Source organism: Gymnoscopelus braueri (genome assembly GCF_963280865.1).
Source record: "Gymnoscopelus braueri genome assembly, chromosome: 23".
NCBI classification, from domain to species: domain Eukaryota; kingdom Metazoa; phylum Chordata; class Actinopteri; order Myctophiformes; family Myctophidae; genus Gymnoscopelus; species Gymnoscopelus braueri.
Window position 1 is genome coordinate 20,944,104 of NC_137625.1, and position 24,088 is coordinate 20,968,191.

Consider the following 24,088-nt stretch of genomic DNA (forward strand, 5'->3'; position numbering starts at 1 on the left):
ACATACCTGTTTTTATTTTTCGGAACTTGATCCTAACTATCAATGATTTAGCTAGTAGGAACCCTGTGGAACCCCCTCAAGGACTCCTTCAGGGTCCCTGGACCCCCAGTTGAGAACCACTGTTGAAGTGGTCCTATAGTGGACTTATACATCAGCCAGGGCTGATAGGATCACACATCACACTGGCTATAAATGCACCATTACAACTCACACATGGCACGAGGGAGAGGATCTGATGAGATAGAGGCTGGATGGAGGCCATTTCTCCTACACAGTAACAGGGGAAGTTGACTCAGCATGGGATTTGCAGCCGGCAACAGAGTTAATAATGATCGTAAGGTTGCTACTTGCTATATATAGAGTATAAAAGGTTTTAGCCTCGTCACATAAAACAGTGTAAGTACTCCCCTACGGGTGTTTACAAAGAGTAAAACAACAATTCAAGTAAAGCAGTCTTAACTTTTGGGGCCACAAAAGGCAGAACTTATAAAGCATGATTATGCTTCATCTGAATAACCGCCTCATTTTCTGCATGCACCCGCTATAGGCATTTGTTTTTGCCTCTTTGCATGGCTCTCTGTCTACAGTACTTGTCCTGGAGACAGATGATAACAACAGGACTTAAATACCACTGAGCTAATGTACCAATTACAACCAGAGGGTTGAGCTGACCTCCTCCCTGATCCACCATTTGCCTCCAGATGTTCCCTGGACCAAACAAAACAAGGAAAGAGAGTGTCCTGTAAAAGGAAACAACACTGGTTCCCAAAGTTGACTTTCAAGTGACAAAGTCTCTTAACAGAGAAGTAACTCAACTGCAGGACCACTCACCACCTATAATAGGACCACAACACAGGGCTACTTAATTCACAACAGTCAGGATCAGAAGTCTTCTGTAGAGAAGGCTTTAAATTCACCACAACCTGCTCTTTCAATTTTCCCCTTGAGAGCGGCAGACTGAATAGTGTGAAACTGTGAATTCATTTTATTCTTGATATGATCATCATTTTTGCCACACATTTAGGCAGAAATGTAAACTGCATGGGACCACGCAGAGAAAAAAACAGCCTCAGGGCAGAACATAATGTCCATCTCCAACGCTAACATCCAACACAGACGAGATTTCTTTGTCAATGTTGCAGCCATCCGACCACACAGACTCAGGATAGCAGACTGTTTGGTCAAATATGTGCCTATTACAGACGCAAAGTCCACATTTTGTAACATATGGATGAACACATGGTCGGATCGGGCTGAAACCTTCACCACATTTGGAGTCATGCATCATAGATCTGTCATAGACCATGTGTTATAGATGAAGTCAGAGATCCACATTGGAGCTACGCCATTCTCATCCGTCTGATTTGTATTTTTCTATTTCATTTTCATTATTATATATTTTTTGTATGGCTACGGGTGCTTAATATCCAGTCAATTAACACACTCACTAAATAAAGCTCCATGTCCTTTTTAAAAACTAAATCTGATATATAGTAGTGTGGTGCATTGCAGAACAGTATCGAAATCAAATCAAATCGAATTGTGGAATACAAAAAGATCCACACCCCTAATGGCTTTGGTTTATTTTGAACGCAAGAAAACCTAACAAACCCAAGCTGCACGACTGCACGTCACATTCTGACTGTAGCACAATGACTAGCTCTCTGCGGCTCGATTGTGTAAACACCAACTGTCAAAATGTAATCCAGAGAGAGAGAAATGGCTGTGGCCTATAGAGTTGGAGAACATTTTTAACCACTGCAACTCCCTAAAGGCCACACTGTCAGAGTCTGGACAGATCGTTATGGCACCCTGTCAGAACAAAATCCCATAAAACGTGGCGACTTCCACAACTTCCTTTAAATTGCCCCCCTAAACAAATTGACTACCAGCTTTTCATCACAGTGAGCCTTCACTAAAGGTTTGGGCCTGGCCATGGCACTAAAGTTTAGTGCCATGGCCAGGCCCAAACAGTTGGGACCAAAGGTCGGCAGAAGAGTGATTCAAGAGATACGTGTGTGTGTGTGTGTGTGTGTGTGTGTGTGTGTGTGTGTGTGTGTGTGTGTGTGTGTGTGTGTGTGTGTGTGTGTGTGTGTTTTCTGACGCAAACCCTCCTCTCCTTTCCTCTGCCGTCCTGATGCCCTCTTTAATTAAAGTCTCCATGTTTCGCCACCTAATCAAATTCTCACACCAAATCTGACACAGACAAGGGCGGGCAGGCACAAACAGACAGACAGACACACACATAGGCAGATGATACCTTTCCAGTGCCAGACATGCACAGACAACACATCCAAACAGGACAAGATAAGGCGTCAAGAACTGACAAGCTATTGAGTGCTAATTGCTGTCCATGGGTCAACCCAGGACAAAACATTAACCACTTAAGCCCTATTCAAAAAATAAGAAAAAAACGACAACTACGAGTTCACAACGCATCACATGAGCTTCTATATATCTGCTAATTTAGAACATTTTGTTTCCCCTTTAATGACATGCTAAAAATAGTACACAGGCAGTACCACAATTCACCAGCACTTCTGTGAGTAAGACAGCACTTATCAGACGATCCTTGTCTCCATGTCTACAGGTCACGGTTAATGTAATAACATGTCATGTGACAGCAGCATGGTGAGTGACAAATTAAAGGAAAATCGTGAATAAGTGAGTGGAGAAACATAACAAATGCTTACAGGTGTTCTGCATGATACCCCCCATAGCGTAACAGAGCCACTAGATCCACTGTCCGGGTCAAGCATTCAGTCTTGTACCGTTCCTCTTGGTGTATGCCACACATGATCGCCCACTCAGGGAGAATATGGTGACTAACTAGTGCAGATTTACAAGCTTTGGTATCATCACAGTACCACAAGGTAATACTCTACAACTCCAAGCACCCCAAACATCACCGTAAAATCCAATATGATTTAGCATGAAGGACAAAAACAAAACAAAAACATCAGAAAATCTCAGCCGACAGACCACACAAACCTATGTAATACAAACATTGTACAAATGCATCGGCATATCTGTCAAGTTTGGCTCAATGAGATTACAGAAGCCATCGCCTATCACTTGGCTGAAGATAATATGGCTCCAATTCACACTGGTGAAAAGGAGGGGTTAAAGTTGAACTTGCCAGTTAAAACCTACTCTTCATGAAAGTCACTTTTGGTCACATTGTTTATTGAACCTGCAACTTGGACTTTAATGATACAGATGCTAGACAAGAGCTAATCTATGCCTTCTCGCAGCTAGTGTTGCATTCTTGCCTGCTCTGTACACTCAGAGTTGAACTACAATCAAGACAGAACTGAACAAAGCATGATTTATACTCCGTCATGGTGTCGCTCGACAAAAATAGCAGATCTACATGTTTACAATGCGTGTGAGCTGCTATTTTCGGCGAGGGACACCATCGTACAACAAAATATCAGGCTTAACACATTGGGTGCCAGAGGTTTATTAAAATATTATACTTTGAGTGCCAGGACTTTTTAAACATTTTGAACCTTTTTCAAGTAGTCACAAAATATTTTCAGTGATCACCGTCCTCACGGTGATCCCCTCATTACACACATACAGGTCTCGTACAATCGGGGGGAAAAAATTTAAAACATTCGGAAATCCATTCCATAGTTGCAGCCAGTTGAAAATAGTTAAATTAACATTGTAAAAAAAAAAAGTGCACAGGAGCCGAGATACAGGTTTTTGAAGTCATAAGTTAACCAGGAGGTGGATTGGAGTCTAAATCTTGTAGGAGTGATATTTCCTGTTGCTGTGAAGGAAAAAAAAAACCGTATATATACGGTTTTGGCACTCAACGTTAGTATGCGCAAAACCGTATATATACGGTTTTGGCACCCAATGTGTTAACTCATTGGCCGCCATTATCGCATTAACGCGATCTAATAAATAGCGCGCTTGGCCGCCAGGATCGCATTAATGCGATCTAACGTCTTTATTGATCTTTATGCTCTGATCACGCTATTCTGTTATGAATCAGGCTAAGTTTCGGGTTCCACTTACTTCAACCACCACTGCATCCGGTTCCATGACTTGGGTTCCGTTTTCGGTTTTACATTTTTCCCCCCAGTCATTTTCGACCATAATAGGGAAACAAACGGTTTTTCACACGCTATGAAAAGCGATCGGAGACCTCCCCTCCTATAATCTATGGTCTGGGTGACGAACAGTCACCCCCGTTGTGTATCACAAAGTAATTTTCGCCGATAACAGAATCTGATACATTTCACTTCCGGTTCATGTGTTTCACTGTGTGAGTGGGTCTGGGAGGGGGCGAGTGTGATCGAGAGGCGATCAAGCTTGGTATGTGCTGCTCTCTGGTGGTGGAACGATCAAAACGATTCAAGTGTCAAGGTAGACTTTCTAGATGTGAATTAAATAACAAAATAACGAAACAAAAAAACACGAAAATCGCTGGCAAGGGCTGCTATGAACGAGGTTTTAACTCTGGCAGTCAATGAGTTAAGATAGACAAAGAAAATTTTACAGAGTGCTAAGTTTATTTTCATTATTATTTATTCTAAAGCTGTAACTTAAAGTTGTACAATGCAAATTCACAACTAACGATTTTTAGCAACCTCTGCTGGTCACTACCGTCACTGCATACAATTTCCGAAGTCCTCGATTACCCAGAATTCCATTCGTTTTCACCGGAAGCCGGAAGCGTTTCAAAAAGCGATCTTTTAATTGTTTTATACTATCTACGGATCGTTTCTCTTAGCCAGTTACCATGAGCTGTGCTTTCTTTTTCTGTTCTTTTTCGATCTTCTAATCCTACATTCTCTTAAAATCAGCGTGAGGTTCATTTTTGTTATTAGCGCGATAGTTCCTGGCCAAACAGGAAACCGTTGCGGTAGTTCCTGGCCAAACAGGAAACCAGTGCATTTCCACCTCCGTTTTCCGGCCAGATGACGTCATTTCCCCGGGAAAGTCCCCCCAGTCCACGTTCAATATAAAATATATAAATAAAAGGCTTCCGGGGGTGAAATTCATGGAGTGGGTGTTGTGAAACTTTTGCCACTCACAAAAGATATACAATTTAACTTTAGTTTTGTTGAAAACGTTACCTAGTATGCCTTTAAGGTAATCACTTTCATTAAAAGTAATAAAATAAGAGAGGAAAAGTTACAAAAAGTACTGTAACTTGAGTTACAGTACTTTTTGTTACTTTGATGAGTACAGTATGCTTGATATAGCCTTGATGAGAATGAAAACGATGTGAATCAAATGCTATGGCCTTCAGTCACTCTCAACTCAATTGACCACCTGTTGGAGATTTTGGACCGATGTGTTTGACAGTGCTCTCCACCAACATCATCAAAAACCCAAATGAGGGAATAACTTTGGTTAGAATGGTGTTCCATCCCTCAAGCAGAGTTCCAGAGACTTGATCAATCTACGCGAAGATGCACTAAAGTTGTTATGATGGCTCATGGTGGTTATCACCTGTCTGTATGTCATACTGCATAATATACAGCTTTGTAGACCACATATTGTATATTCTATGTTTTAGCACAGTTCCTAATATACCTGACACTGAATTATTCATGCCTTTGAATATTCAACAAATGAATGCGTGTCCATTCGCTGATGTTACTTTACTGCATGTGGCAAGGGAATAACATAAGTCTGCAAAATCTGCCCAGACCCTGTGCTCATAAATAACCTGGATGATGGGAGAAAAACACTGAATCTCTGCATCCACTACAGTGGAAATATGAGCCAGCGAGCTAAGAGAGACCGAGAGAAAGAGAGAGAGAGAGAGAGAGAGAGAGAGAGAGAGAGAGAGAGAGAGAGACAGAGAGACAGAGAGACAGAGAGACAAAGGCAGAGAGAGAGAGAGAAAGAGGAAATCCTTTACAACCTCAGAGAATACAATTGCACACACCATGCTTGCATGAGAGATCATTGTCAATGCATCATTCAGGTTAGACCTTTCACATACAGAAACGCTTATAGCACAGTAGAGATGACGAAAGAGGTACACAAATGCGCGCATGCACGCACACATGCTCACGCACACGCGTCTCTCTTCTCTCCTGCACAAAACTGTGATGGACATTCACAAAAACGAGGCCAACTCAAGATGCTGCCAGCTGTGAACAACGCCACCTGAGGTGTCTGCCAGTTGCCACTCAAAGATGCTGCATATGATAATTAAAAGGTGTTGATCACTGCCTGGAATCTGGATAGCAAAACGAGAAGGAGTGCCAAGCCACAACAGCACAGTGTGAACTGTGTTGTCCTACACGATGGGCAGACTGTGTCTCCTCTGTGCATTGTGTCTATAAAGGCTTCTCCAAATATGCGAAAAACACCAGATGGATGAGGAGACATTAAAGACACTTACTGGTTCTGACCGACTGCCAAACAGCTCCTCAGTACCTGATCATTAAAGGAATCACCAACCAGAGACTCTAAAACGTGTGGTTAATTCAGCATGTGTGGGGTAAAGGTCATTGCACACCGGCGATTATGCGAATATACGCAAAATTCGGACTCGTTCCGAATAAATAAAAGACGCTTTTTCGCTTCGCTTTTTCGCTCCGTGGAAGCTTGCATTGACTTTATAAGGTTTTTTAAAAAAACATATTATTCGCATGAAAAATTCGCCCCCGGTGTGTAAGGAGCTCACCCTGCCCTCCTAATGCGTGAGGGGGGCGTGGTTTTCCGATACATTTTTTCATTTTCTTTTTTTATTGTATTTTTTTTTTTTTTTTCCAAAGAAAATGAAAAAAGTAATAGAATCACGGTATGAGTCACCAGAACCAAGGACGGGTGTTTTTGATGAATCTATCATGGTTAAAATGGAGTTTGAAGTTATAATGGGTTTGTATAGGAAGGGGGCGTGTCTGATCAAATGAATATCAAATATCTAAATACTGAATCAAGCAACTTAAAAACTGTCTGGGGGGCTCACAAAGGCCTGAGTAGACGATAAAATGACCAAAAGTTTTTTTGAAAGTGAAATATCCCTTTAACTCATTCCTCCTTTGGTTTTAAGATGATGAACACAATTATATGAGCTTATTTCTCTTTAAAACTCTCACTGGATGAATGCCCATGTCTGTGCATTTGTCCATACCTTTTGTTACCTTTTTATTTTAACGTTGGACAATTTTGATAAACTGCAATACAGACATTTATAATGCGTGCGTGCGTCTACTACACTAGTACAGTATGTGCATGAGCACGTTTGGGTGTTTTCTGCTTAAAATGTGAACTCTAATTGAAATCATGGTGGCCATCCTCCCAGTGTATGCCAACTGTTAGCAAAAACCACAGGAGTTGGATTCAGGCACGAATGCCTGTGTGTCCATTTTTCGAAGTTAAATAGCCCTCCGGATATTACTGTAGTGAGCTATATTTGAATGCATCGTGACTCTAATTTGGCACACCGAAGAGCATTAAGGGGGGAAAGTACCTAACAATAACAAATAAACATGTCCTCTTGGCGCCTGTTTTTTTCATGCGCTTCTCTCCGTTCTACAGTGAAATACTGAAAATCTGTGCATGTCTTCAAATATGAGCTACATCACCAAAAACTCCAACCTACATCTTTAATATTTATTTTAGTTATATTTACGGTGCAGGACCTACAGTATAGGACTGGAATTTATAAATACATGATTCCCTACTATTGAGTCTGAATGTTGAGTTTCCCACAGTTCAGGAATAGGTCACAGTACAGCACACACTGTACAGTGACACAGCAATAAACCTAGTCAACAATCACAATAATACCATGAAACCAGTGGTTCTCAAAGTGCGGCTTCCCTGAGGAATTCCACTAAAAAGTGTCTCAATATTTGAAAGGAAGCCATTGTTGCCCGTTCACTAATGCGTTGCAATGCATTGATGATAAACAGAAAAGTCAAGTAATCTTTGACCAGGAGCATACTTTGACTCAAGTACTTTGTCCACCACTGCTTTCAGCTGAGCAAGCAGGTTCGTTTCCTCTGCTTTAAATATTCAAGAAGGTCAGCCGTGCTGCGTGAGCATGTCTCCCTCACCACAGCGGTGCGCTGAATATACAGGCGACAAGTGTTTAGACAGCAGTGCCTAGTGCGTCTCTAACAATGGGACAGCCTCCAGGCAGTGTGTGTGGTTAGCGTTCATGCCTCTCCGTCACAATAACACCAGATGGACACCAAATGACTCATCTGATGATCTGTAATAGGCGCTGTCACACAGCTCTCAGAGCAACGTTTTCAGAGACGAATGAAGCACAGATTAATGCAGTATACCTGTGTGGGTTTGGCTTAGTTTCCTTTGGTTTTCAAGTGAGATATTAGTCGGGACGGGTATACTGTACAGTTGTCACACATGGAGTCATCGCAGCTTCAAAAGCCACTCATAAAAGAATGGGATTACAGCAATTACATTGCTCTTAAAAATGTAGAGCAAAAGTAAAGGAATTTAAAATACAAATGCAAAGCAGATGTTGTGTGGTTTTGCAACTCACAAATCTGGAAACCCATTCCGTAAAAATCATCTTTCTTGAACGATTAGATCCTCACCGATGGGTTCCCCCAACAGGTAAGAAAAAAATACCTTGCTCTGAAATCTGCAAAACATCTAATGACATAATCTGCGGTGATATTGTTAATGCATGAATGAACTCTGCCAATAATTAATCATTTACTGTACAATTAACCATTCGAACTTTGAAGATGTGGCATGCCAGGGCGCGAACGGCCTTTTGGCGTGTAGATGAAGCGCAAGGGGGCGGGGGGGCGGGTGGGGAGAGAGTCAGTGCACTGAAGTCAAGGCACAGACTACTGTGTTGTTGACGGATGCACGCTTATGAGAAACAACAAAAATAAAACCTGGCAAAACAGTTGTGTGCATTAGCGCAAGATGAGGATAAAGGAAACATTCAGTCTAAATGTCCAGTAATTTTGTTGTTTCTCATAAGCGCGCATCCGTTGTCTGTCAACAACACAGTAGTCTGTGCCTTGACTTCAGTGCGCTGGCTCTCTCCCCACCCGTCCCCCCGCCCCCTTGCGCTTCAACTACACGCCAAAAGGCCGTTCGCGGCCAGGGCACTGGGGACCAGTAAATTCACTTGGTTGAATAATGGATTGACGTTAACTGGGAGCAAACCAACACAAAGGAGAACAAATGCGCAACATCCAGTGCTGGACCTGAAGTAAATGAACCACAAACACTCTCGACAACTAGTGATGTACATTGTGCATGCAAAATGGAAAACTCTACTGTCCTGGCGAAATTTCTTCGAATACAGTTGGATGCTTTGTTTTCAAATGCGTGTGCATTTTTGTTGTGCATGAGTGCTTACTTGGCGAACACATGATGACGCACCGCTTGCTTTCGACCTTGTTTTCGTTCATTTTCTCATAATGCTGTGTATCACCTTCTCGTGTGAAAGTGTGTCTGTAGCATGTTCCAGCGCTTTGTGTGCGATCTTGGCGCGTGTAATAATTCTCAGAAGATGCATTTTTTTTCTCCAAGTTGATATTTGAAACGGCTCGATTGGGGAGACAGGCACTCTGTGAATGAAAGGCAGGACTACTCCATGAGGTCACCTGTGTGTGTGTGTGTGTGTGTGTGTGTGTGTGTGTGTGTGTGTGTGTGTGTGTGTGTGTGTGAGACAGAGAGCGTACCCTCTCTTCTTCACAAAAACCGAGCCTTGGCAGCACAAAGTCTGCTTTAACTGCTTATAACCATTAAGACCTGAGGCCGATTCTACAGATGCCTTCTAAACCAGTAGTTCTTTCAATATAAAAAAAAAAAGATCAAAAATAGCAGATGTACAAGCTCGTAGTGCGGCACGAAGTGACTTGCTGTGAGCTTGTATATCTGCTATTTTTGAATAGCCAACGCTAAAATCTAAAATGACAAAGATGCTTTCCCGCAAACAAACAACCAAACAAAACAACAAACAACTATTTGCCATAAGCCTGACAGAGTAGGTGTCTTTTCAAGGCAGCCTTATAAGAGTCCAGTGTTGGAGCATGGCGAATCTCCATTGGGAGAGAGTTCCACAGGGTGGGGGCTGCCACACTGAAGGCTCTGTGGTTCACGTGACATAGTCGGTTTATGGAGGAGGCCTGAGAGGTGCTGTGGAGCCAGGGCGTTTCGACATTTGTAGGTAATAACATAACATTGTGCCTTTAAAAAGTACAGGCAGCTATTAGGCACCGCCTTTTTACATTAAACCCTAGGAGAAATGACCAAAATGCAACCGCATACCGGCCACTGGGCTTGGACCAACGTCCAATCACAACTGTACACAAATGCAGAGCTGCTTATCCCAGCTGATGGTCTCTCTATGCCGTGCTATCGGCCACAAGGGCATGCAAACCAGACAGCGTCCATCCTTCTCTTCTGCTTAAACAATATACTAAACCTAATATTACAGACAGCTCGCCAAACAGCAAACTAGTCTGGGACTTCCACAACAGCTGTACAACACAGTGATATTGGAGAAAAGAAAGGGCTTCAATGTGTAACTCCCAGAGTTGGTTAAAATTGCATTTCACATATCTAAACTTAGTCAGAAATATAAATGTTTGATCAATATGGTCCATGTCAAGTATTTTTCAAACCCCCAAAAAATCCTTAAAGGAGTTTTATAGCACCTCAAACGTGGCTCTGTCTTTGCCCTAATTTAGAATTCCAGAAGCCATTAATTATGCCAGTATTCCACGCCTGTAGAAACAACCCCTCATTAATATGCTAATATGCCACGCCTTTGGGATCAACATGCAGAATCCCCCCAGCCACCCACCCCCCACAAAAGAAAATACCAACAACAAATCCAAAACTAAACCTAAACACATCCCCCTCAAACCCACCTGTATCACTAGGCAAGAGGCAATATCAGACTTATCATAATTATGCCAGCCAGGTCTCATTCATCGTTTTTTAAATAAATCAATTGGCCATACTGTACAGTAGTATAAGTCATATTTTGGCTTTAAAAGGGGGGAGGGGTGTGTGTGTGTATGTACTGTATATATATATACACGCACATCTTCATTGACAACAGAGGCTTTCTGAGTAGTGATAGAGAGTCATCAGGGGGACAATTGGACCAGCCATTCCATTGCAACCTCAGCTAGTAGACCAGAGGCGCGGTGCGGCTGGGTGACGAATGGCTACTTACACAGATGGGAGATGGGAGGCTCATTGAAGGGAAAGCCCCAGTAGACGCATAGATCACATCCACAGAGAACCCACAAATGCCACGACACATTTTTAGGCACACGAACAATGCATGCAAGCGTGCATTCACAGTGCACAATTTTCTTTTGCCAAAATCAGCCATCTAATATCTGATTTATATACTTGATGAATAGCCAATCAACAAGCTCACAATGCATCGTGCTGCACGCGTTGCGAGCTTGTAGATCAGCTATTTCCGGTGCACGACAACAGTACACAATTAAGTATAGATCAGGCGTTAAAGGTCATTGTGTGTATTTGTGTGCATGTTTATGTGCGCGTGCGTGTGTGAGGAGAGTGATTTACAATGACCTTTTGTTGGCGAACTAAGAGGGGTCGTCTCTGCACTGTAGAGGCCCCTTGGGGTGGAGTTGTAAATCTCAGAGGGGAAATTACAGCCTGCCGATTTACCACCCTCTTCGCCCCTAATAACCCATTTTGATCTCTCTGAACCCCTGCAAAGAAAGGGTCCAACCCCCAAGACCTCCATCATAACCACCCATTACCTCCAAGAGGCAGACAGGCAGTAGCAAGTTAAATGAAGCAGGTAAAACCATAGAGGGAATTACATGGGTTCGCTACCACACCACAGAAAACGACTAGTGTCATGGAAAATACTAAATATGTTCTCATTTCCATGTTTTATGTGTTCTGTGTGCTTTTATCTCAGAGTAAACCTCAGAAGGAAGAGCGAAAGGTAGAGACAGAGAGAAGACCCATGAATAGGGAGACAAGGAAGTCTTAAGCCTATTTTATGCTCCGAAAATAGCAGACCTACAAGCTTGTGACAAAGTATAAATTGGGCTTGACATTCGCCAACATGAATGACAATTTAAGCTCTGTGTTTCCGCGGGACGAAAACGACATACACAAATTTGAGACTTTCACTCAGGGTTTCCCTCGGATGCACTGAAACAACAGGGGAGGCTATTACACTGAGCTGTACAGCAGACAGGAACAACACACACTGTCAGCACTGCAGGGGAAAGGCCAGCTCTTCTTACACATTGGGGGATAAGCCTGGACTATTCTTTTGAGCATGTGTTTGTGTGTGTGTGTGTGTGTGTGTGTGTTTCGGGATTCGCCTCTACAGAGGGCAAAGTCAAAGCAGAGAAGCCACGAGTCTTCAAGTTCACTTCAAGATGGATGATTTGGCTTTCTTCAGGGAAAAATTAGAGCGTATAGGACAATTTATACCAAAGACAATCCCCTACTCAAATTTGCGCTTACTTAACACGTGCATGAGCAGTGTACATTACGGTGATAGATTTATAACGTCGTAATGCGCGGTGAACGGTGATACACTGGCCATATTAAAAAAGGTCACGGGGGGGAAGGGGGGTACAGATAACTTATTACCCAGCACAAATGGTCACTTTCTGTTTGCTACACACGTAATACGTCGCATTCACTTCTCATTTTGGCTCAATAATGTTGGGCATCCAGGCAACAACAAGCATGGCGGCATTTGGCCTGTGAAACAACCATACCTGGAAATGTCAGCTCATTCGTCATCTATTATACCCAGTGGAAAGCAACCTCGGTCCGCCGCATTCTCTGGAACCCCACAACAGCACGCTCTCCATTTGGTTGTTGATGCAGTGAGACTGCCTTTCTGTTTGGGAGCGGAAGATTTCATGGCAGATGAACTCCAATGCTTTACCAACACTGTAGCCGTCTTCTATTGGCAGTGGTAACGGACCATATTCTCACGGCAGCCCTTTTGCTCTTACACCATATCCACCCAGTATGGTCTGCACTGCAGGGAGGTTCTACACTGTCAGTTGGTGGCTTTATGTGCTGGCCTGAGGGACAACACGACGTTGGGACTGTGTGATCGGACGGAGGTCCACTGAGTCACAACCCTATTCCACCAGCCCTATAAAATAAGAGATAAATCTGTCCATAGACACACTTTCAGGGGCGATTGCCGCCACACTGTGAGCAAGGCACCACACGGACAGATGAATCGGGGCTGCAGAGACCACAGCTTCAAAGCACTGTTTCGTCTCAGAGTTCGGTTGGCAGAAATGCAGAGCAATTTTATTTAAGCTGATAACGAGATAACACAGCGACTGGTTCAGGTTGATGCGCCGCACAATGAAAATTCATTATACAAGTGGTGGGATTTGTGTACGATTAAGGTAAACTGAGGACTTTGGCACACTGCACCAATATCATCATGATCGTGACAACCCTATGCATAGTGCAGCGAACCCTATCTAATGTTTACAACTTCACTAGAATGGTAAAAGTTATCTTTGGAACCACTAACTTCATTAAAAAAAAATCAATGGGAGGGAGATTTAGGGATAGGATACACTCCTCTTCAATTTGTCTATCATTTAGTTTAAAGTTATGCATCGTCTCCACTGGTCCAAAGTAAAACTAGCTAAATGTGTGCCTGACATGGATCCTGTATGTGATCGTTGCAGACAAGATCAAGCCACCCTTGCACATGCATTCTGGTTTTGTCCAAAGTTAAATACATTTTGGCAATCAATATTTAAAACCTTCTCAGAAGTGTTAGAAGTGCCCACAGAACCTTCTGCTTCTATTGCAGAGTTTGGAGTTGTTTCACAAGATATACATCTTAGTCGCCAAGAAAAGAATATGATAGCCTTTGCATCCCTTTTGGCTAGGCGACTGATACTGCTTAAATGGAAAGAAAAATTCCCACCAACTTTTAAATCATGGTTTAATGATATTATGCATCACTTGACTTAGGAGAAAATGTGTTTTTCCACAAGGGGGTGTGCTCTGAAATTTTACACTATCTGGCAACCTTTTTTAACATACTGTAATAGAGAGGACGAACGCTGCTTACATTACTGACCCATAATACTGACCCCACTGTATTTGTTTTTGTATTTTTTCAATGTAAATGCGTCTTATTAGTATGTATTGTCTTTTTTATTAATGGTGCAGCAAGATAGGCTACTTGGGTTGTGGCTCTTTCGAAGCGGGAACCTTTGAGTCAGTGGGAGGGGTAATACACTCTTTTTGTATGCTTTAGTCTTATTGACCTGTATGCCATTTGGAAAATACCAATAAAGAAACTTTGAACAAAAAAAAATGCATTTTTGAAGGGTTTTGAAGGCATATGAAGAAAAAGCGTTTGAACAGCACAACACTCAGTATTGAATTGTCTATAATACAGAATGCATTTCTCTTGAAGGAGGATTGGCAGTTTGAAAATAACTACCTGTCCAAGATAGTGAGCTATGATTCTGTCTTCCATTCAGTCCATCGGTCAAAATGTGAAAAGTGAATTGCCCACTTTTAACCTTTGACCTTTTTATTCTCCATTGCTTCTCTCAGGTCATTTTTGTCCCAGGTGCTTTTTATCAAAGCTGTCGGTTGAAAAAAATATGTAAAGCCCATCTCTGAACCTCATCAAGTTCTGGGCCACTGACCAGAACCCAGACTTCACACACTGAACGTATTGAGTTGTAGTAGTAGTACCAAAGTGGCAATAGGTGCAGAAGAAAATCTTAAATATGGGAGGTTGTGTGTGTGTGTGTGTGTGTGTGTGTGTGTGTGTGTGTGTGTGTGTGTGTGTGTGTGTGTGTGTGTGTGTGTGTGTGTGTGTGTGTGTGTGTGTGTGTGTGTGTGTGTGTGTGTGTGTGTGCGCGCGCGCAGACACACACATGCATGTGTGGTGGATAGTTAGGAGAAATGATTTCAAGACGATTTCATGGATTGCATCTCACCCATGGGGAGTAAAGAGAATGTCTTGAAAATGCTTTTCGGAGCACTCAATCAAGCTGTCAGGTTTGAATTTCTCCTCAAAAGTGATTTTGAAACTATAGTGCATCAGATGAACAAACATAATGAGCCTGGTCAGCTTACGATCATCAGCCAACACACCTGAAAACACTAAAATTTATATTGGAGAAAACCAGTGAAGTGTACTACTGTATCTCAAAAAATGATTTGTTGTGAATTAATTGAAAACTCGTACATAAAACGTTTACTATTTGATCAAACCATTGAGAACATAAGATTGACAAACCATACCTGGAGCAAACAAGGAGATCATATAATCCCTAATGTCAATTTATGGCTGATCATAAAACATTGCGTGTGGTATAACATTATGAGCTAACTATTTAGCCTTGGACACACCATTAAAATGAACTGGCTTGTAAAGCTCAATGGCATGAATTAACAATGACCATCTCAGCATTTTTTAGAGAATTAATTTCTGAGGGTGAGATAATGGATCCAAAGATTAAACCGTGTGAGGACAGATTCCAATTCCTCTTTCTTACTGCTATGGCATCATTAATTTCATAATCCTTAATTTCAGCTTTGAAATGTTATTAGACAGTCGATATCTCAGCATATAATATAATCTATAGATTAAACTCAAAATGACCAAGGTCTATAAATTTAACCGCAACAGCCCTTTTCATCCAAGGTGCTTCTCAGCATCACAGTTCCACTGAATTTCAATGCGTGTAGCCACAGTCTGAGTCAGAAACCTAGCGCTTATAGTGTCGGTGTCATGCTCTGTGTGTAAATCTAAACTGACTAATGATACCTGAATTGTGGGATGTTTGAGAACTGTGGTCTGAGGATTTACACAAAGCCACGTCTCCCCATCCACGATCTTGTCCTGGCCAGTCATCTGAGCCGTCTTTGTGCGAGTGGCCTTATCGCTGTCCTCCAGACCGCTTTCCTGTAGACTCTAGTGGGCACTTAGCAGGGTGGCGCGTTACAAGGCTTCTTATAAATTATATGGACTCAAAATGAATCCCATGACCGCTGACGTGAGGAGAGATGGAGATCTGAGGCTCCCTGCAGACTTTTGATGAGGCGTGGCAGGGGACTGGGCCCAAAAGATGATTCAGATAAAGCCACCCTACACGCCATCATCCTCACTGTCTAGCTAGGCTGCATGCATAACACTCTGGTTGTAAAGGTCAGGCTGATCGTAATAACTCTCCTTTCTATTTTACTTCTACAGTCAGTGAAACAACGAGAATGGAATTCGCGGGCATTTATCTGTCGCCGTCTGTTTTTATCCACATGAACACATGTGTGAGCAAAGGCACGAGCAGAGGCACGAGTAGTGTACAGAGAACACTGTTGATGTACAAACATACCACCCAGCCTCCCCCCCTTCCGTTCCTCTCTTCGCTGGTAAACATCGAAAGCCAAATGGCCTCCAGCACTGCTCAGAATGAATTAGAGTTGGGAGTCCCTGTGCTGTGCATCTCTGGCATTTTCTATAAAGGTCTGAAGCACGAATGAGACCACCAGTGCCTGCCCCCATGCTGACTCATGGAGAGGAGACCCAAAATATACTGGGCGTTCTCTGTTGCATATGCCCACTCACGTCATCTGCATTGAGTTAATGTAATCTGAGAATCCAGAAGGCTTTGCCTGTTCTAAAAGTCCACCTAGCTCATAATCATCCACTGATTTCAGCCAACACAGGGGGGGGTGTCTAGTCAAGCAGAAATTGTACATTACCACCGACTCAGGCGGCATGGAATGATAATGTCTGCTGTCTGACAGAGGTGCTGAGATAAGGATGAGATTGGACCTTTGCGGGCCCCCGGAAAGCATTAAAAGAGCCAACTATATCACGAACACCATGGCCACCAGGGCTGGGAATATGACTTCAAATCAATATCAAGATTATTTAAAACGTTTGCCTTAATTACGATTAATGAACAATTATTTAAAAAATATTTTAATCATTATTAGAAAATAGACGATCTACAAGCTAGACATGCGTTGTGAGCTTGTAGATGTGCTATTTTCACAATTTTTGCATGCCACCCCATTGTACAACAAAGCATAATACAGGGCTTAATCTATTAGGTTTTTCATGTTGATTCATTGATATACAGTACGATAAGAAAAAAATCTTGCTTCTTAAGTCGATTATTGGTGTTAAAAATCGGTTTAGATATATTATATATATATATTATATTTGATATACAGTATACAGGCTGTTTTTCCAAATACAAAGAGCATGCTAAAGTTGTGCAGCCATTTACTTTTTTTTAAATTAGCTCTACATTTCTCTTACTAAAACTCATTTTTTAAATGATTTTAGTGGAGTAAAATTTGCCCCTGAGATGTAGCGAGTAAAAATACTAAGTCTTGAAAAATGGAAGTAAAAGTACCTTAAAATTGTACTTAAGTACTTGGGAGTACTTTAGTAAATGTACCAAGTTACTTTCCACCACTTTTCAGTATTCACCATACAATCACACAATCAGTGCATAGGGTTATACCGGCCTTACTCTGTGTCCTTCAATAGGGTGGGGCATTCCAACAGAGCGACTGTCCTTGGTCTACCAATGTCCCCAAGCTCCTGGGGCGAAGGGGCTTGCCAGATGTGTGCTCGCCCGCTTGCTTGGGCTTTAGCTCTAATGTCCCATAGCAGGGGACATCCATCACGCTATGAGACAAAGCTAACGTGCCACAAAACACAACAGCTTCCTGGGTTGTAAATGGCAGCTCGTGGTTCATTGGTCCCAGTTAGTTGCTTTACACCTTCATTATGGCCCATGGAGCCGGTCAAAACAGCAGGGGAGGCAGGGTTTGGGTCACAACTGATGGCTGGCATGGGGCTAGCTATCATGTACTAACACATGTAAAGTGAAAGGCTACCTTTAGGTTGATTCATACACACATTCATGTCTAACCTCAGACAAATAAGCATAGTTTGCCTACAGCGTAATACAAGCCAAACATGACTTTAAATGATCTAATACGTGGAACAGCTGAACTTTTAGGTGAGACATTCTTCAAAGGACTCCAAATAAAATACATCTACATACAAAATGGCTAGTCTTAGAACTCCTTTTACAATGACAAGTAGGCATGTCAAAATTAGTACATAATTGCCTGATCACAATTAATTAATCAATCAATTAATCTACAAAATTGTTTCCCTACAAGGAATTACTCTGCATTATTTGCCTTACTGCAGCTATGGCGGAGGCCGGGGCTCGGACAGGGCTAAAGTGGTGCAGTAGGAAGGATTACATTAGCTCACACACAGCAGCACTGCTTTGGCCACCTTTTCTCACACCTCTGGCCCACATGCCTGCACATCACAATACGCTGCGTTTCAGTCCACATCACAACGCCCACAGTACTGCAGTCCAACATTTACACATTCAGAGGCAAACAGCCAGTAACGCTTGAACATTTGAGAAATGTATTTGAATTATTTTGAGAAAAAAATCTAAATTTCAACAACGCATTGTTATTCAAAACAAAATTCACTTTGTAGTAATACTTATTCTTAAAAACAAGTCCTTCAGCATTTTATCTCACAATTTGACTGAGCTAAGGGAATGGTCAAACTACCATATTTTGAAGTGAACTAGTGCTGTGCTTAGTCCTGGACTTGCTTGGCCCTGCTTTAGAGCAGGGTTAACACCTGCTTTCATTACTAAAAACATTGAGGCTGAATGGCTATTGTGAAGGGGTTGGTGCTTAACTGTAGAATTCACATTATTGGGTTTCCATCCACTGCTGTTATACGAATATTAGGAGTTGGTTCATCAATAATCATAATCAGTAGGTGGCACTAACTCTACAAACAAGTGCCATTATACCACTACAGAAGAAGAGGGCTCAAAGAAATTACGTAATTGTGATGGAAAGCTTGGTGATGGAAAGCACCCTGGACAATGGTAATGGAGAGTTAATGAACAATGTCTCTTTAAAGCGCAAAGCGCGAATGTGGGCTACGCCAGACTCAGGCTTTCAGTAGCCAGCTGATTACATAGATATCTAATGTCTGGGGGACACGAAAAGTGGTGTAAAGGTGTGACATACTGTATATGAATTGTATGCAAATTGAAATGCAAACCTGGACATGCTGATTTATGATTCAGGCCTGTAAGACGGTGGGTCCACATAAGACTTGAGTGTTTAACGTAATTTAACATAAGTCCCCTGGCAGGGGCTTACATTAGCCCGGGCAAAGCACACAAGTGTGAAAGCACCTAATATGAACTCTACTGAAATGCCTTTTCTTTTCTTTTTTGAGATATCCAACTTTTTTAATGGCACACTATTAGCCTGGCATGGCCAGACTAATATCACTGCATAGTTATTAGTCCAGAAACTCTGTGGAACCTGCATTTACTAGGGGCGGATTCCAAAAAAAGCCTCTGGTGATAAATTCGCATTCATACTGGTTCCTAATTGGTGCCCCACAACTTCGGGGGCAGCGAAATCCAATCACAACCGAGCAGGGCCAGACTAATCTGCCGAGGGCAAATTGTTTTATTTTGCGCTGGCAGATTCGTCTGGTTTCCAGGCTAGCACACTATGGCATACAGGCAACAGGGACTTCGGTATAGAGTTCAAAGCAGGGAATGGAAACACATCAGAGAGAGAGTTATAATTAGGCCAGTAAGGCCACACAGTGTATGAGTGGACTAATCAATTTGGGTGTCTCTTTTAGGTCGGCATCTGTGATGTAGATCAGGGTTTTGTTTGAACCTTTTTACTTGGCCGCATGTATGCATGGTGTGTGTGTGTGTGCGTGTGCGTGTGCGTGTGTGTGTGTGTGTGTGTGTGTGTACAAATAAAAAGGTGGGGTAAGTGATACGTTTTTGTTAAACTATTAGTTAAATAGCTATAATTGCAGACTTTTAGTTATGTATGGGCAAGGCGTGTGTTCCTATGAGTCGATGTCTGCCTAGCTGCGACAGTTACACTGCTAACACACACACACACACACATACGCAGTAGTGATTCACAGAGAGAAGTTTTTTCTCCGCAGGCATGAGGCAAGTCGTCGCGGAACCCCAGCGAATGCTTCGCGGACCCAACGCTCTGCTCCAACACACTAACGATGTTAGCACCTAGAGCTCTAACAGAGTACATCCCATAGCCTAGGGGCCCGTAACCGCGACAACAGATCCCGTGGCCGCGCACGTTCAGTAACTTCCAAACTCCACATAATTCACAAAAATGTATTTCAAACTGCTTAAATTTGGGAAAAGTGAGAAATTGCGTTGTTGAGTTTCTTCACATGGTAATGATCGTATGGCCGCGTGCAAGTTCAGATCAATTGCTGAACCCACTGTGGAGAAAAAACGTGTTCAGACAGACAGACAGATCAATTGCAGAACCGTTTAACCAAAAAATATCACTTACCCTACCTTCATTTAACTCAATCACGGATGGGTGGATTGAAAATGAAACTTGGTGGGAATGACCAACAGGCTGCTCTGAAGAGATTATTCGTTTTGGATCAAAAAGGTGAAGGTCACCAACAAGGTCAAGATCAGAAATACATAACTAGCCATATCTCAGGAATGGTAGCCTGGCATGGCCACTTGGCCAGACTAATATCACTGCGTAGATATTAGTCTGGAATCTCTGTGTGGAACCTGTATTTCCAAGGGATAGATTTAGTTTTGCGATAAACCCGCTCCATATTTTTAATACTGGGCCCTGATTGGTGCCCCACAACTTAGAGGGCAGCGAAATCCAATCACAACCGAGCGGCTCCAGACTAATGTGCAGAGTGCTTTTTTTTTTGTTGCACTGGCAGATTCATCTACTTTCCAGGCTACAGGAATGGAGACGTACTGTATACGTACCGTGTGTCTGTGTGTGTTGTATTTCCATCAGGCAGGGGGACTGTAATGTTAAGGTATTGTGAGTTCGATTTCAGTTCTCCAGGTCACTTATGAGGAAGCTCTTTGCATGACATTTTTCCTTCTTCTGTATAAACAACAACAGTATGAAGCCCTACACAAACCAAATGGGAGCAACAGAGAATCACTGGTGGCGTCTTAATGGGGAGACAACTTCATGTCAATAGCAGGGCAGGACTGAGTGTGTTGTCAAGCAAATGCAGCGCGGTAAGCAGAGACAGCTATCGATGACATAAAACACAGATGCATAATACATGAGCGTGTGTGTATCTATGTATTTATACCAAGGATGTAAAAGGGGTCAACCAGAGGGCAAACATAATTATTGACTCTGAAAGCTCTCAAAAACACTAGATATTGTGTAAAAGTTGTAGTTGTAGTTGCAGTATAGAGAAATCTATACCGCATTAAAACCTCTACTACAAAATTGTTGACCACTGCAGTTTAGAGATTACTTGATACTTTCTCCTGCTTCATTTGCTTTAGATTATTTTAACATAGCTTCAAACTAAAAGAAAGATAGAAAAAAATTACAAGTTAGCACTTTTATTATTTGCCATGCAGCATAATGAATCTTCCCATTGTCTCGCTGTTCCATTGTTTTTTGAGAGGGGGCATCTCGAAGCAACCCTAGTATGATCAAACACACTCAAGCACACGCACACTGTTGTGTGCATGCGACGCTGTCGTGATGCACACAACAGTGACACTGCTGTGATGACTGACTTGGGAGGGAAGGACCACCCAAAGGGTACATGGCGTTGATTGGCTAATCTTGGTGATTTTCCCGTTCTAGCCCTGGAATTGGTTTTCCTCTAGGTTCTTGACGTGATTGGGGTTGCCTGATCATGGATGCACAATGTGGAGCAAGGCCTGGTGGTGGGATGCCTGGTTACCAGATATGCGTCCCAATTCTCAAGGGTTACAGGGTGGCTGTCAGATATACGTCTGAAATCTCCAGAGTGAGCACGCTGCCAACTCTGAAATCCCAGGGGTTACTGGCGTGCCAGCACTGTCTCAAACTATCAATGCTTACTGGGTTGCCAGATATGCACTGCAGGCTCTCTTGCACTGGTGGGTTGTGGCAGAGTAGACTCATGACACACAGATCGTGAGCTCCCAAAGCACAAACTGACTGAGCATTTTATTTTGATAGTGTACACTCAGTTACATTAACACATAGCCAACATCCTTTTACAAGGTATCATCTAAGAATAATTTCTGCCTAATTTCATTTCTAATCTAACCATACACAATAGACTTTGAGTCTATATCTGCTATTTTGCCTCACTGTATTGCTATTTTTACTCAGGCACCTTATTTATATATGAAACAGGAATATGTGACATATCCGACTTCCTTGTTTCTTTCTTTTTGTATTCTTTACCCTTTTATTGAAACTGCAATGTTGGTAGCTTGTACAACAATTTACCCCACTCTTTTACACCTGTAAAACTAAAGTGAACTCTTTTGGCTTCAGTACCTTCTTTCCCCGATTTCTGAATCCAAGTACCCTCTACCTGACTACAACCTTTTGTTTAATAAACAGCAAAAGAAAACCATAGCAGCATATGATGCTAAGAATGAATGATGACACAGGATATAACACTACAAATAAGAAATGGAGTGAAAGAGTTGACAACAGAGCTCCTGAACAGATTTATTTTGTACTGTGGCCATAACATTACACAATAGTTTTGATGTCAATATGTTATGTTATGTCTATTCTATTCTACAAAACAGATGTGTTCAAGAAAATATCAAGAATACATCGTGATCGGCCATTTCCGATTTGAATAAAGATTGAATAAAATATTTAAATAGGGCTTAAGTGGCACTGGTTAATGATATAGGAATGTTGTAGAGAACTAATGTCATAAACCGTAGGTGACACTTGGAAGTATTTACATAGACATTGCCACACAGACACAATATGCAGAAAGAATGCAGAGGCGCACACAGCACACACAAACCCAATCTCCCATCACAGCACACAACAGAATAAAACATTTGGAGACGTTGTTTACAATTCAAACTGAAAATCCATTATTGTGAGATTGCCTTTGCCGTATAAAGGATCAACTGACCTTGAACAATCGTACACCCTGGCCTGCATCTCAAAGGGCATCGTAAACAAACATGCCTAACCATTCTGTTAGAGTGGACCATCATGATGACCTGCAATTCCTGTCATTCTGACCACCAAATGAATAAAAAGACACGTCATTCAATTCATACGAAAGGCTTCATTGCTGCTTCAAGTCCAAAACTACAGCAAACAAGGTGTAAAATGCTTTTGGGAATGCAATCACTTCAACAGTCATTCCCTCTCAATTTGTACAACTAAATTATTAAGGACAGCCTTGATTCTTGCACACTACAATGTGCAAATCAGTCTTGGCATTATTTTCCCCAACAACAGTATCACACAAGCAATTTTCACACATCAGTGTGTGCAGCCTTCCACGTTGTGCTTGCATTTACTATACATTTCTCTGTATATACAGTAGCATATACTGTACACAACATCACAGCATATCTGCAGCCATTGCCATGGGAACGTGTCTATGCTAATAAGCTAGGGTGATCCGCTTCATGCTCGGCTCCAACCCGACAGGGAATCCTAGCCTACAAAAGCTGCTATTTATATCCCAACACAAGTTCTCCTCTGCCTGTCCCTTTCATTAATGCCGGTGTTGGCTTCCCCAGACAAAAGTCCTTAATTAAAACAAGGATCTCAGTAACTAAGCAGCCTGGCCAAATTATGAGCTCTCGAATAATGAAATCTAGACCTCAATGTTGAAAAGCAGAAAGGGCACAACGGAAACTCAGAACCAGCCTACATGACTTAGACCCTATAAAGTGCAAGGTTCAAAACCAGAACCAGTAGACAAGCAATATTTTTGAAATATCTTACAAATACTGCAATACTTTCAGCAACAGGTTTGTTTGGCAAGTGAAATTGTTCATCTATTGTAGATTATTCATTTCCAATTGACATGCTTAATGATTCTCAGAGTCAGAACGCGGGGAGATCTAATTCTATGTAAAGCATCACTAGGCTATGACAAAATGAGACAGAGATGAACGCTTTATCCCTGGTTCTCTTCACTTCTACTGCCTGTTTAGAGCTGCCTGTTGTGCAGGGGAATCCATCCTCCACCACATTAAAATGACTCCCTGTTCTTCCTGAGAAAACTACAGATAGCAGCACATCATGG

General features: G+C 42.1%; 1 protein-coding gene across 1 annotated transcript in view; it reads right to left on the reverse strand.

The window, feature by feature from the left end:
* The window catches only part of ppfia2 (PTPRF interacting protein alpha 2), a gene marked incomplete at its 5' end in the record, with an annotated part of 192,302 nt that overhangs the window by 70,949 nt on the left and 97,265 nt on the right, over positions 1–24,088 (reverse strand). The gene's annotated exons all lie outside the window — the stretch shown is intronic.